Source organism: Ictidomys tridecemlineatus, chromosome 10 (assembly GCF_052094955.1).
Source record: "Ictidomys tridecemlineatus isolate mIctTri1 chromosome 10, mIctTri1.hap1, whole genome shotgun sequence".
NCBI classification, from domain to species: Eukaryota; Metazoa; Chordata; class Mammalia; order Rodentia; family Sciuridae; genus Ictidomys; species Ictidomys tridecemlineatus.
Genome location: NC_135486.1, coordinates 135562148 through 135574450, shown reverse-complemented (window position 1 = coordinate 135574450; position 12303 = coordinate 135562148). Strand labels below are relative to the sequence as shown.

At 45.7% G+C, this 12303-nt stretch overlaps 1 protein-coding gene and 1 long non-coding RNA gene across 4 annotated transcripts in view; one reads left to right on the top strand and one right to left on the bottom strand.

The window, feature by feature from the left end:
• Tnfrsf17 (TNF receptor superfamily member 17) overlaps positions 1-12303 on the top strand; it is a 59042-nt gene that overhangs the window by 38980 nt on the left and 7759 nt on the right. The gene's annotated exons all lie outside the window — the stretch shown is intronic.
• Positions 872-3332, bottom strand: LOC144367558 (uncharacterized). The gene is made up of 2 exons (XR_013427064.1): positions 2591-3332; positions 872-1002 (listed from the first exon to the last, which is right to left on the bottom strand). It is a non-coding gene; the product is annotated as an uncharacterized LOC144367558 (long non-coding RNA).

The window sequence follows — 12303 nt, the reverse complement described above, 5'->3', positions numbered from 1 at the left end:
ATGCATAGTTTCCCCAAACTCCTTTGCATGCAAATCTTTCTTTTGATGATGGAACTGAACCCTGGGCCTTGGGTATGCTAGGCAAGCACTCTGCCACTGAGCTACATACCCGGTTTTTGAAATCGTTCACTCATGGAACATCTTTTACACTCGCTGTTCCTTTAAATTCGTTTTAGGAAACACTGATATCTGTCCTTGAAAGTTGGGTGGTTGTGGAAACACGGGATTTTTTTTTGATTGAGATAAAAACCATAGCAAATTATAAAATAATGTTCAGTCCCAGGTTTGGGCACCAAAATAAATAAATAAATAGATAGATAGATAGATAGTAAAATAATAAAATGATGAAAGTTCCTCAAGACTTAAACCGAATTCCCATGCACACTGGAAATGGTACTATTAGGTGACTCCCTACGAAAACTGAAAACATGTCCACGTGATGATTTGTTCGTGATGGGCTGCAGATGTGGCTCAGTGATAGAGCACTTGCTGGGCATTGCATGAGCCCAGGATAAATAGAATATGGTTTATCCTTGTCATGTACTTTTTTTGAACATAGAAAGGAATGAAGCCCTGATACATCCTAGAGCATTCATGAACTTTGACATCATCATGCTGAAGTGAAAGAAGCCAGACACAAAAGGCCACATATGATATGATTTTTGTTTACATGAAATGTCCAGAATAATGAAATCCACAAAGACAAAAGTGGATTAGTGGTTGTCACTGGCCAGAGGGGAGAGGATTGGGGCATGACTGCTTAAAGGGATGCAGGTTATTTTTGGGATGTTGAAAATGTTCTGGAATTAAGTAGTGGTGTGTATTAGTCTGTTTCCTTGTACTATAATAAAATGAAATGCATGAGGCTGAGTACTTTAGAAAGAAAAGAGGTTTACTGAGCTCACAGTTTTGGAGGCTGAAAGTCCAAATGGTGTGGTACTGGCTCTGGTGAGGGTTCCTTTAGCTGCTCATGGTGGATAACATCACATGCCAGGAGTATCTCTACAAGAGGGAGGGAGATCACATAGCAAGGCAGCATGGGGAGCAATCAACCTTTCTCACTGCAGAGATTGGGGAAAATGCAGTCTCACTTTGCTCAGCAGTTCATTGCATCCCAAATGTGTATGTTCCAGATTCATTTATACCTTAGGAAAGAATTTCCTCAAGGGTACTGTAAAAGTTCTTGAACCTGACATCTTGAAGGGAGTTGTAAACAACCCGCTAAATAATTACCAGGACTGACTGCCTGATTCTCAAGACCATCATCTTTTTTCAAGTGCATGTTAATTATATAGAATAATGGATTTCACTGTGACATACCTGCACATGAATCTGACATATTTTTATCATTCCCCTCCTCCCTACCCATCCTTTGCTCTTTTCTCCCGCCTCCCGGCACCCCACTTCCTCATTTCTAATATTTTTCTTTCTATTTTCATGTTGTCAAGACATGATCTTGCTGGGCATGGTGGTGCATGCTTGTAATCCCAGCAACTCTGGAGTCTGAGGCAGGAGGATCTCAAGTTCAAAGCCAGCCTCAGCAGCTTAGCTAGACCATGTCTCAAAATAAAAAATAAAAAGCATTGGCAATGTAGCTCAGTGGTTAATGCTCCTGGGTTTCAGTCCCTAGTACCCAGAACAACAACAACAACAGAAAATATAAGACCATGAGCTTAACTTCTACCCCATGCAGCCTTTATTCCACATATCCTCAGTTATTAAACAAATTTACATTTTAATTACCATGGTGTGTAGATGGATTTTGATGAATTTAAAACGAATCCAAGATTTCTCAAATTGTCTGCTATTAATACAAGCCCTACTGTTTGAAGTGTTTTACACTTTAAAAAAACAGTGGAAAACGTGCATTTAAACTCTTCTAATTAGGATGGGGGTGTGGCTTGGTGGTGAAGTGCATGCCTGGTATGTGTAAGGTCCTGAGTTCCATCCCTAGCACCAATAAAAACCCACCACCACCCCTACAGATTAGAATTAAGATCACTTTTATTGCTTAAGTTGTACTTGTGCAGTCAAGAAAATATACTGCTTACACCTGCTGTGGTGGGACCAGAGGTAGTGGTTCCAACTGGGGCAAATGGTTCATCCTCATGTAGCTTGAAACCTCTCTGGGTTGGGCTGGTCATGGCTTGGCTTTTCCTGGGACAGTCTCAGTTGGCACCACTCTCTAGAGGTAGAATGGTCTGCCGATCCATATAACTGATCCACCCCACAGACCATCTTCATCATGATCCACAGGGAGATCTTCTGCCTCCCATCTCTACACCTCTAGGCTCTACAGAGTTGTCGTTCCTGGTCCCCAGAGGGGTGCACTCTTGACTTACACCATGGCAGAGGTCCTGTTGAACCACAAGCTGTGCCAGGACATTTTGGACCCCTGTGCCTAGTGTTCAGCAGGAGACAGGGACATCACCAGGCTAAGGGACATAACTGGTCTGGATCAGTAGGAGAGAAGACTACTTATACACAAAAGGGTCAGAGAGGAGTATCTGTTCAACTAGGTGATCCACTTGGGAGTGTATCAATCTGTGTTGGGTGGCTATAATAAAGTACCTGAGGCTAGGTGACTTACAAAGTAAGGAGGATTGTTCAGCTCACAGTTCTGGAGGTTTGAGAATATGGCATTGAGATCTGCTCTTCTTTGGTGAGAGTCTCATGGCGGGTGGCATCACACTGGTAGGAGCACGTGGAAGACATCACATGTGAGACAAGAAGCAAGAAAGAGCTGAACTTGCTTTATGACAACCCATTCTTATGAGAAATAATCTACTATGTACAACCAGGATTAATCCTTTCTGGGGGCGGTGTCCCCCATGACCTAACTCCCTTCAACTAAGCCCCATCTCTTAGAGGTCCTGTCATCTCAACACTACTACACTGGAGACCACGCCTCAGAGCACAGAACTTTGGGTACATCCTCAAGCCATATCCAAGCCATAGCAGGGGGCTTCCTGGCCCTCCCTGCACTGAATGAACTCCTGGGGTGACCCTGGCCTGAGAAGGGTCCCATCTGCTTAGACCTTTGGTTCTCCCATTCAGGGAGAGCCGAAGGTAAGGAGAACTTGGTTGGATGGCGGAGGAGGAGAGGGTGTGCTTCCTGTGCAGCCCCAAGACCAGCGCAGTGACAGAGGCTATGGTGGGAATCACTAATTTTCCTCTTGGAGTTTCCCCCAGGGAGGAAGGATCACAGAACAAGGGAGGCCGCTTTTCGCACTTGCATGGAGAGGCACAAGGTGGCGGCTGTGGTGGCCAAAGACGCCTTTGGTCTCTGAGATGTGCTGCAGGAGACAAAAGCAATGGACTTCCCCAGCTGATGCCACCTACCGCTGCTTTCTCACTGAGATGAAGCTTCCTGTGGCTGCTCCCAGTCAGGCCTGGGCACTGCGAGGGTCATTCTGTGGGACACAAGGATTCTCTGAGGGGCAACTCTGCCTCAAGAACTCCCCATCAGCTGGGCGCGGGAGCACATGCCTACAATCCCAGTGGCTCGGGAAGCTAGGGTAGGAGGATTGCAAGTTCAAAGCCAGCCTCAGCAACGTAACGAGACATTGTCTCTTAATAAAATATAAAAAGGGCTGGGGATGTGGCTCAGGGGTTAAGCACCTTTGGGTTCAATCTCTGGTACCCCACCCACCTCCCAAAAGACCTCCCCATTAGACTGGCCAAACCCTTTTGGATGGTGCTGCAGTCTGAGCCCCTTTTTCTCTTGTTGTGCTGGGGATGGAACCTGGAGCACCAAGCATGCTAGGCAAGGGCGTTACCACTGGGCCAGGCCCTAGCCCCTGGTCTGAGGGTCTTCCTACCCGATTCCTTCTTTCCCTGTCTCCCTCACTCTTGTTGAACTCAGAAACCTCATCTCCCTTCTCTGGCTTTTCCCCTTTATTTTCCCTAGGTGTCCCCTGTAATAGACTCCATTCTTGGCAGCTGCTTCTTGGGGGACCCCAACTAATGTTGGAGTTTCTTCCCCCTCCACCCTCCTTTTGGTCCAGTTTCAATGTTGCCAGTTTCAATTCCATTCCCTAATGGCATTTTCACAATTGTATGTTCTTTGGATATCACTTTATTTATTTATTTGTTTTTGCTTCCCCTACCAGACTGTAAAGTCCAGTACATCAGGGACCGCGTCCAAAAGAGGTCACAGTTGTACCAAGTTTCCTGGCTCCGTGTCTGGGTTATGGCAGGCACTCACTCAATATTTATTGGTCAGAAGATTTTTCTCCATCTCTCAAGTCATCTAATGATGCAGATGCTGCGTGGCCATCTCTGTGCCTTGTCACTGTTGGTGTTTAAAGTGGAGACAAGGAGGGTCACAGGGAGAAGTCAGTGATGAAAGAAAAGAAAGAAAGAAAGAAAGAAAGAGAGAGAGAGAGAGAGAGAGAGAGAGAGAGAGAGAGAGAGAGAGAAAGAAAGAAAGAAAGAAAAGAAAGAAAAGAAAGAAAAGAAAGAAAAGAAATCAGATTCCCCTGACACAGTGCACCTTACAATTGTGAACAACTGGGACACCCTGGAAATCAAAGTGAAGTCACTTTGAAAAATTCTAAAAGAGCTGACAGAATGTGGCTCTTGTAATGGGGCCAAGAGGAAAAGTTCAGAGGAGCTGGTCTTCAAAGGGAATCTTCAGGGAAGCCAGCAGAGCCTGGAGAATTGGCCCCAAATCAAATTAGCCTCAAGCAAACGAGGCTTCTGGAGATGTGCGGAGATGGCGGGAGGAGGGAGAGGAGGAGGAACAACTCTGCACACTGCTCTCCCCTGGCAGGTGGGGATGCCTAGCTGCTTGCCTGCTTAGATTCCAGCCCTGATCTGCTCCTCTAAGCATGAGGCTCACTTCCTTCAGGCTCTGTTTCAAAGTGAATAAGAAAGTAAGCCATCTGCAGTTCATGGGGACACCAAGGTGCTAAGGCTTCTTTGGTGTTTTCTGTTCTTTTGTGTTCTTGTTTTGGGTTCTTTGGAGGCCTCTTCTGTTTTGGATTGCAATACACTGGAAAGTTTTGCCTGGTGATATTTAGTTATCATAAAGAAGTTTCTAGTGAAAGTAAACAGGTAGTGTTGCATGGCAGCTAAATCCAATGGCTTTGGACTCTTATTAGTCAGTATAGTTGAGGTTCTGTTGCAGTAACAAACATCACCCAAATCAGGGGTTTATTTATTTTTTATCCATGCAACAGGTGTCCTAGTTGGCTTGGGCTGCCACGACTTAATACCATAGACTAGGTAGCTTAAGTGATAGATTTATTTTTCTTACTTCTAGTGATTGGGAAGTCCAAGATCAAGGTGCTAGTAGACCTATTGTGAGACGAGGACCTGCTTCCTGCCTTATACATAACCACCTTCTCTCTGTGTGCTCGCATGGCCTGTCCTTGGTTCATGTTCAGAGAGAGGGGTTGAGAGAGAGGGAGAGAGAGAGGGGGAAGAGAGAAAGAGAGATTATTCTTCTTATAAGGTCACTAATCGCTCCATGAAGGCAACCCCCTCATGATTTCACCTAAACTTAATCACCTCCCAAAAGCCCTCCTCCAACACCATCATACTAGGAATTAGGGCTTCCACATATGACTTTTGGGGAGCACGGACATTCATCCCATAAAGACATCAGCTGAGGCCATGTCCACATCACCCTCCCATTGGAATCCAGGCCCACAGAGATGTCCCCACGTGGAGCATTCACAGTCACTGAGACCAAGGCAAAGAGACCGTGGCTCTATAAGCTTCTGCCTTTGGGTGACATGCGTCTCTTCTGTTTCAATTTCCTTGATCAAAAGCAAGTGCACATCCACCTGTAACTTCATGGGAAACACAGTCCTGCCTTGGGCTCAGGGGGAGAGGAAAAGCATGTTACTGGGGACAGCTGTTATGACCTGAGATATCCAGTCTAGATGCTGCTGAGAAGGTGTTTTTAAAGAAGTGGTTACTGTTTAAGTCAGTAACTTTGAACAATATCCTTTCAGCCCACCCTGAAATCATACAGGGATGGAGATTCTGGGACACACAGTTTCCAGAGGAACCAAGTTGATACAGCACAGAGGTTATTTATTCAAAGACATCAAGGGAAGGCAAGGGTGGATGTGTGGTCAAGGGCTTTGTGGTGCTTTAATTTATGTATCTACTTGACTGAGCCATGGGGTGACTCAGATACTAGGTCAAACTTGGTTCTGTGTGTGTCTTTGAGGACATTTTTGGATGAGATTAACATTTGCTTTAGGAGTCGGAAGAGAGCAGACTGTTCTGCCTAATGTGATAGACCTTGGCCAATCAGTTGAAGGCCATAAAGGGCTCCTCCCGCCTGCCTGAGCTGAGACTTTGGTCTTTCAGCCTCAGTCTGAAACATCAGCTCTTCTTGGGTCTCAAGTCAGGGCTCTGGGGCTAGAACTTACCCATCGACTCTCTGGGGACTCCAGCTTGCTGGCTACAAATCTTGAAACTTCTCAGCCTTTATAATCACTGGATTCAGTTGCTTCTAATCTCTTTCTCTACATACCGATAAAGACAGAACCCCACTTATGATGGTTGGACTTAGGATTTTTCAATCTTATAACGGTGGAAAGTGATACCATACTTTGAATTTTGGTCTCTCTCTCATGCAGCCCCAGTTAGTCACTCAGTCAGGAGGGAAAAAGCCACCACTGCAGTGGGGCTGTCACCCAACTGTGATGTGTGGTGGCTTATGTGTATTATGAGATCTCCAACTCTCGGTGGGTTTCACAGGACAAAACCCCATTATAAGTCCAGGAGCACCCTATATTCATTCTGTTGCTCCTCTAGAGAACCCTGATGGATTTCAGGTCTGGCTGTCCCATTCCAAGTGAAAATTCTACTAAGGTCTTGAGAAGAAATTGCGAACTTTTAGATTGAGGTTAAAGGTAGAGGTGTTCTCGTCTGAAAGCTTTCCTGTAGATTGGTAATTTTGGAAAAAGAATCTTTTAGCTGGATGAAATTTTCCTTCTAGAACAAGCTACTGGGCAGGTAGTCAGAATCCAAAAGGAGTCACTTTTATCAAGCACTAACCCAAATAGTAACAATAAATAAAGCCAAGGGCTTATGAAAGGGGTGTGTGTGGGGGTCTCAGACACATGTGCCTGATTCACAAAAGATGCTTCCAGAAACCTGGCTGCCACTTATAGAGACAGTACCTCTGGGAGGATATCTGCCTAGCAAATGTCTGTTCAACTCCGGCCTGACAACATCTCTCATCAGAGATCTTCATGGCCCAGGATTATCACTGTTTTCCAAACACCTCTTGCCTCAGCTGCTTTGAATACGCCCATAGCTTACCCTGTTTTGCGTGTTCTCATTGCAATGCTCCGTGATTGCCAACCCAACATCACTATTCTTTGCAGAGTCTCCTCTGATTGTTATTTAGGTGGACAACTAATGGCTTCAGAAGTTTCAGGCCTGGCTGCTTTGCTTCGTTGGAGCTGTGAGTGAGGGGTGAAGCTCCGTACCGTTTTTCTGAGTCTGGGTTCTCTTTTCTTTTCATGTTAGGCAAGGTCAGGCTCAGCTCACTTATGGTGATGTGGTGACATCAACGCCCTCTCTCATGATACTTGAGAATAAAAAAATCTTCACATGAATATCTTGCTATTTCTGTTTTATTATTATCCGGCTTAGTCCCCAAATCACAATCTTTGAGAACTAGAGAGAATCATGGAGATAATTAATATTTCCCAAGTCGTGTTCCACAAAACTTAGGTTCCTAAATGTTCATAGGGGCCCCATGGGGAAAAGGAATTTGGTATTCACATAGGTTTGATAAATTCATCCTCCTTTTGGAGAATCTAACTGTCCTTTAACATAGTAAACTTTGATATGGAGATTTCAAGCAGACGGCTGGTACATGGGTCTGGATTTCAGGGGTCAGGTTGGGGTTGGATACACAGGCTTTGGAGTTAACATGTTTAAAACCATGGGGACAGATGAGATTAATTCTGAGAGAGTTTAGATGTAAGAAGTAGTATGTGAGGTCTGGGGGTGCTGCAGCTTTCTTGTGCTCATGAAAATGGAGCCAAGACCCTGAGATGACATTGCTGAGCCAAATGAGAGAAACCAGATGGATTAACTGGATCCCCTAAATCTGATTCTACTATCGGACTGAAAGGCTATAAAGCCAGTAAATTCTTTTTTTTTTTTTTTTTTTTTTTTTTTTACTCCAGTTTTTACATCATTTCTTAAGGAAAGGGTCCTTGGTGTGCCATCTCCAACTCTTTGCTTCTCCATACTTTCGCCTGTCCTGGGGGATGATCAGAATTACTCCATCTTGAGGACCAATAGGAGGCCTGGCTTACCCAGGCCTGCCCACGGTTGACATCTCAGGCTTCATGGAGACATGAGTTAACATGGTTGATAGGGCTACGGACTTCATTTTTACTTTTGGACCAGCAACCAAACTAAGTCTAACTTATGCTAGAAAGGGCAAGAATGGGGGCAGGCGCCCCTCCTCCTCTAGAAATGGGGTCCCTCTCTTGGGGGTGCACCTCTGCTAGAAGTTGGGGTGCCCCTCCTTTAAGGATGGAGTCCCCTTCTCGAGGGGTACCCCAGGTCCCCACCCTCTAGGGATGGGGTCCTCCTCTCAGGAGTTGCCTCTCCTCTAGGGATGGGGGTGCCCCTAAACCTCTAGGGATGGGGTACCCTCTCAGGGAGTGCCCCTTCTTTAGAAGTTGGGGTGCCATTCTTTAGGGATGGTGTCCCCCTCTCGAGGGGTACTCCAGGTCCCCATCCCCTAGGGATGGGGTCTCCCTCTCAGCAGGTGCCCCTCCTTTAGGGAATGGGGGCAACCCTACTCCTTTAGGGATGGGGTACCCCCTCTTGGTGGGTGTGCCCCTGCTAGGGGATGGGGGCAACCCTACTCCTTTAAGGATGGGATGCCCTCTTGGGCAGTGCCCCTCCTTTAGAAGTTGGGGTGCCCCTCTCTTAGGGATGGGGTCCCCATATCGAGGTGTTCCCCAGGTTTCCATCCCCTAGGGATGGAGTCCTGTTTTTGAGGAGTGCCCCTCTTCTACAGATAGGGTCCCCCTCTTCTAGGGATGGAGTCCCCCTCTTGAGGGATGTCCCTTCTCTATGGATGGGATTCCCCTCTCCTAGGGATGGGGTGCCCCCTCTCAGGGGGTGTGCCTCAGCCAGGGGATGGGGGTAACCCTCCTTCTTTAGAGATGGGGTCCCCCCTCTGGGTGTGAGCCTCCAACGACACTGAACACAGTGATCTCCTCATCTGCCAGAATTGATAATTCATTACTTTTTGCAGCAACATAATTATAGAGGACTCCGGGCTTCCTGCTGCCACTTCTCTCCTTAAGGTCATTGAGGTCGGAGGGAGAGGTGATTACTAGGCCAGTTGTTGAAGCCATAGCAGAAGAACCAACTGCATTTGCTAAAGAAGATGGCATAGGTGCCCCAGAGGTCTGATTGTTGTTAGCAAGATAACTGGATGGAAAAGTTCCCAGTTGTTTCTGGAGGTCTAACATCTACTGGTAACACTGAGCATATAGTAGGTCATCTGGGCTTCTACAGAGTCAGACAGCGGAGGGGATGGACACATGTACTGCTGATTCCCTCTAGCAAAAGTCGGTAATTTCTGCTTGATGATGAAATTCACTTTGAGTTATCCTTAATTCCTGTTTGGATTTTGTCACTTCCTCTGCCCAAATCTTCAGCCATTTTACATGCAGGAAGTTGAGCATGTAAGAGAAATTTACCATAATATCATCTCCTTCAAGGTGAGCTGAGCTGTAAACTTCTGGTTTCTACAGCTTTTGCCTTTTAAAAAAATATTTATTTTTTAGTTTTAGTTGGACACAATACCTTTATTTCACTTATTTATTTTTATGCGGTGCTGAGGATTGAACCCAGGGTCTCGCATGTGTGAGGCAAGCGCTCTGTCACTGAGCCACAACCTCAGCCCTTGCCTTTTTTTTTTTTAACCAATCCTTTTTAATCTTAAATTCTTGACATTACAGAACTAAACTGAAATTTATTAACATTCCACTCTTACATTTCTTATTGACAAACAGAAATATAATCCATGAGCCAAAAAAACCCCAAACAAAAGTAAAAATAGGGAAAAAGCTTATAAAACTAAATATAGATTCCAGCATTTACAGCTGAACAGAGAATGCGATTTTTAGATTCTTTGCAGATGATAAAGTGTAGAAACTGAACACTTACAAATTATTTAAAACCTGGAATCACTCACCAGAAATTACACAGTTGGATCATGGGAAAACAGCAGAGAGGGGTTATAAGTCCTACACTCTTCTAGCTGCACCCCATGCCCTTCTCAGAGGAAAGCCTGGCATTGATTAGATAGTGGGCCAGATTAATGCTGGCAGCAGAGCCAGTGACAGTAACCTGCCTTCCAGAAGAGCCTTCTACTGCATTGGCAATTTTGATCTGGGCCCTGGATATCTGGTGGATCTCATTGATGTTGGTGCCTTGGTGCCCAATTATGCAGCCAATTAAGTTATTTGGAATGGGGAGTTCATGGGTGGTTTGAGTAGATGCAAACAAACTTGCCCAATGGACTTTCACCTCTGGAAAGCTGCAGTCAGTTCTGGTGAACCCAGTCCTGCCGTGCATCATGGCAAAGTGAGACTGTTGTCATGCCACCTGATTCAGCTTGGCCTCCTCTAGGGGTGGGGTCCCCCCTTTTGGGGGGTGCGCCTCCTTGTTGGAAGGATTGCAGGGTTTCCCCACAGAATCAATGATGGAGCTAACCAACAAACCTGAGTGCATTCGTCTAATTTATTGCTGTAACAAAACACCCAAGGATGTATAATTCATAAAGACAACACATCCGTGTAGCTCACAGTTCTGGAGGTGTAAGAGCATGGGGCTGGCATCTGCTTAGGGTCTGAAGGCAGAACTACCCCATCCCTTCCAGGCCTCCTTGACTCAAGGACCTCCCAGCAGGCCCCCCTTCTTCACCATCCCACCCCTTCTTCACATCACCACAACGGGGCAGAGCTTCCCACAGGAACCCTTGTAGGACACAAACCAAAGGGAGTAAGCAGAGCATCCCTGAGGAGCCCCAGCAGACTTTGAAATTTCCTCTGGACCAACTGCTCTGAGGCCTGCACTTTAAATTACTCACCAGGAAAGACAATATGCTGTGGGGAGCAGAGATGAGGCCAGATGTGGCCCCAAGACTCTGGTCCCTGGGATCCCCCTGAAGGTTGGGCTGGGTGACTTGCTATGAGGGGCCTACCACCCTCTCTTTGAGGATGGAGCCATCCTAGGCTTCTCCAAGTTGCCTACAGGTGATTAAGAACGGCTTCTGCAGGTATCTGCTGCTCTTAAGGCCGAGGGAGTATATCAAGGGAAACCTGCCTCCCACTCAGCTTTTCTTCCTCCTCTAAGCCCCCTACCATTTAAAAAACCTCTTATTTTAAAATAATAATTATTATTAAAAGATAATTATTTGAACAGTACCAAAGATTTTTCAAAGGAAAGAAGTCTTTTTCCACCCTAGTTTTGCTGTCTCCTGCCAGACACTAAAAGACCTGATAAAGCTGGGTACAGTGGTGCACGCCTATAATCCCAGCAGCTCGGGAGGCTGAGGCAGGAGGATTACAAATTCAAAGCCAGCCTCAGCAATTTATTGAGGCTTTAAGAAACTTAGTGAGATTGTGTCAAAAAAAAAAAAAAAAAAGGGCAGGGGATGTAGCTCAGAGATTAAGTACCCTAGGTTCAATCCCTGGCAAAACAAAGAAAAATGTCTGACAAGAACAATTTTAGAGGAGGAAAAGTTTATTTTGGAGCTCATGGTTTCAGAGGTGTCTCAGTCCATACACATTCGGCTCCATCCCTCAGGGCTTGAGGTGAGGGAGAACATCATGGCGGAAGTGTATGGTGGAGTAAAGCAGGTCAGAACATGGCCATTAAAAAGTAGAGGGAGAGGGGCCAGGATTGTGGCTCAGTGATAGAGCTCTTGCCTAGCATGCATGAGGCACTGGCTTCAATCCCTGGCCACGTTAAAAACAACAAACAAACAAAATCAACTTAAAAAAAAACAGAGGGAGAGAGGCTCTTCTCAACAAGTACAAAATATAAATCCTAAGACATGACCCACCTCCTCCAACCACACCCTACTTGCCTACAGCTGTCACCCAGTTAATCTATTCAAGTGGATTAATATACTGATTAGGTTTAGGCTCTTAACAATATCATTTCACCTGTAAACTTTCTTGCAATCTCTCACATGAGCTTTTGAGGGGCACCTTCCATCTAAACCATAACATTCTGCCCATAGCTCCCAAAAGTTCGTGTCTATTTCATAATGTAAAATACTTTTAGTCC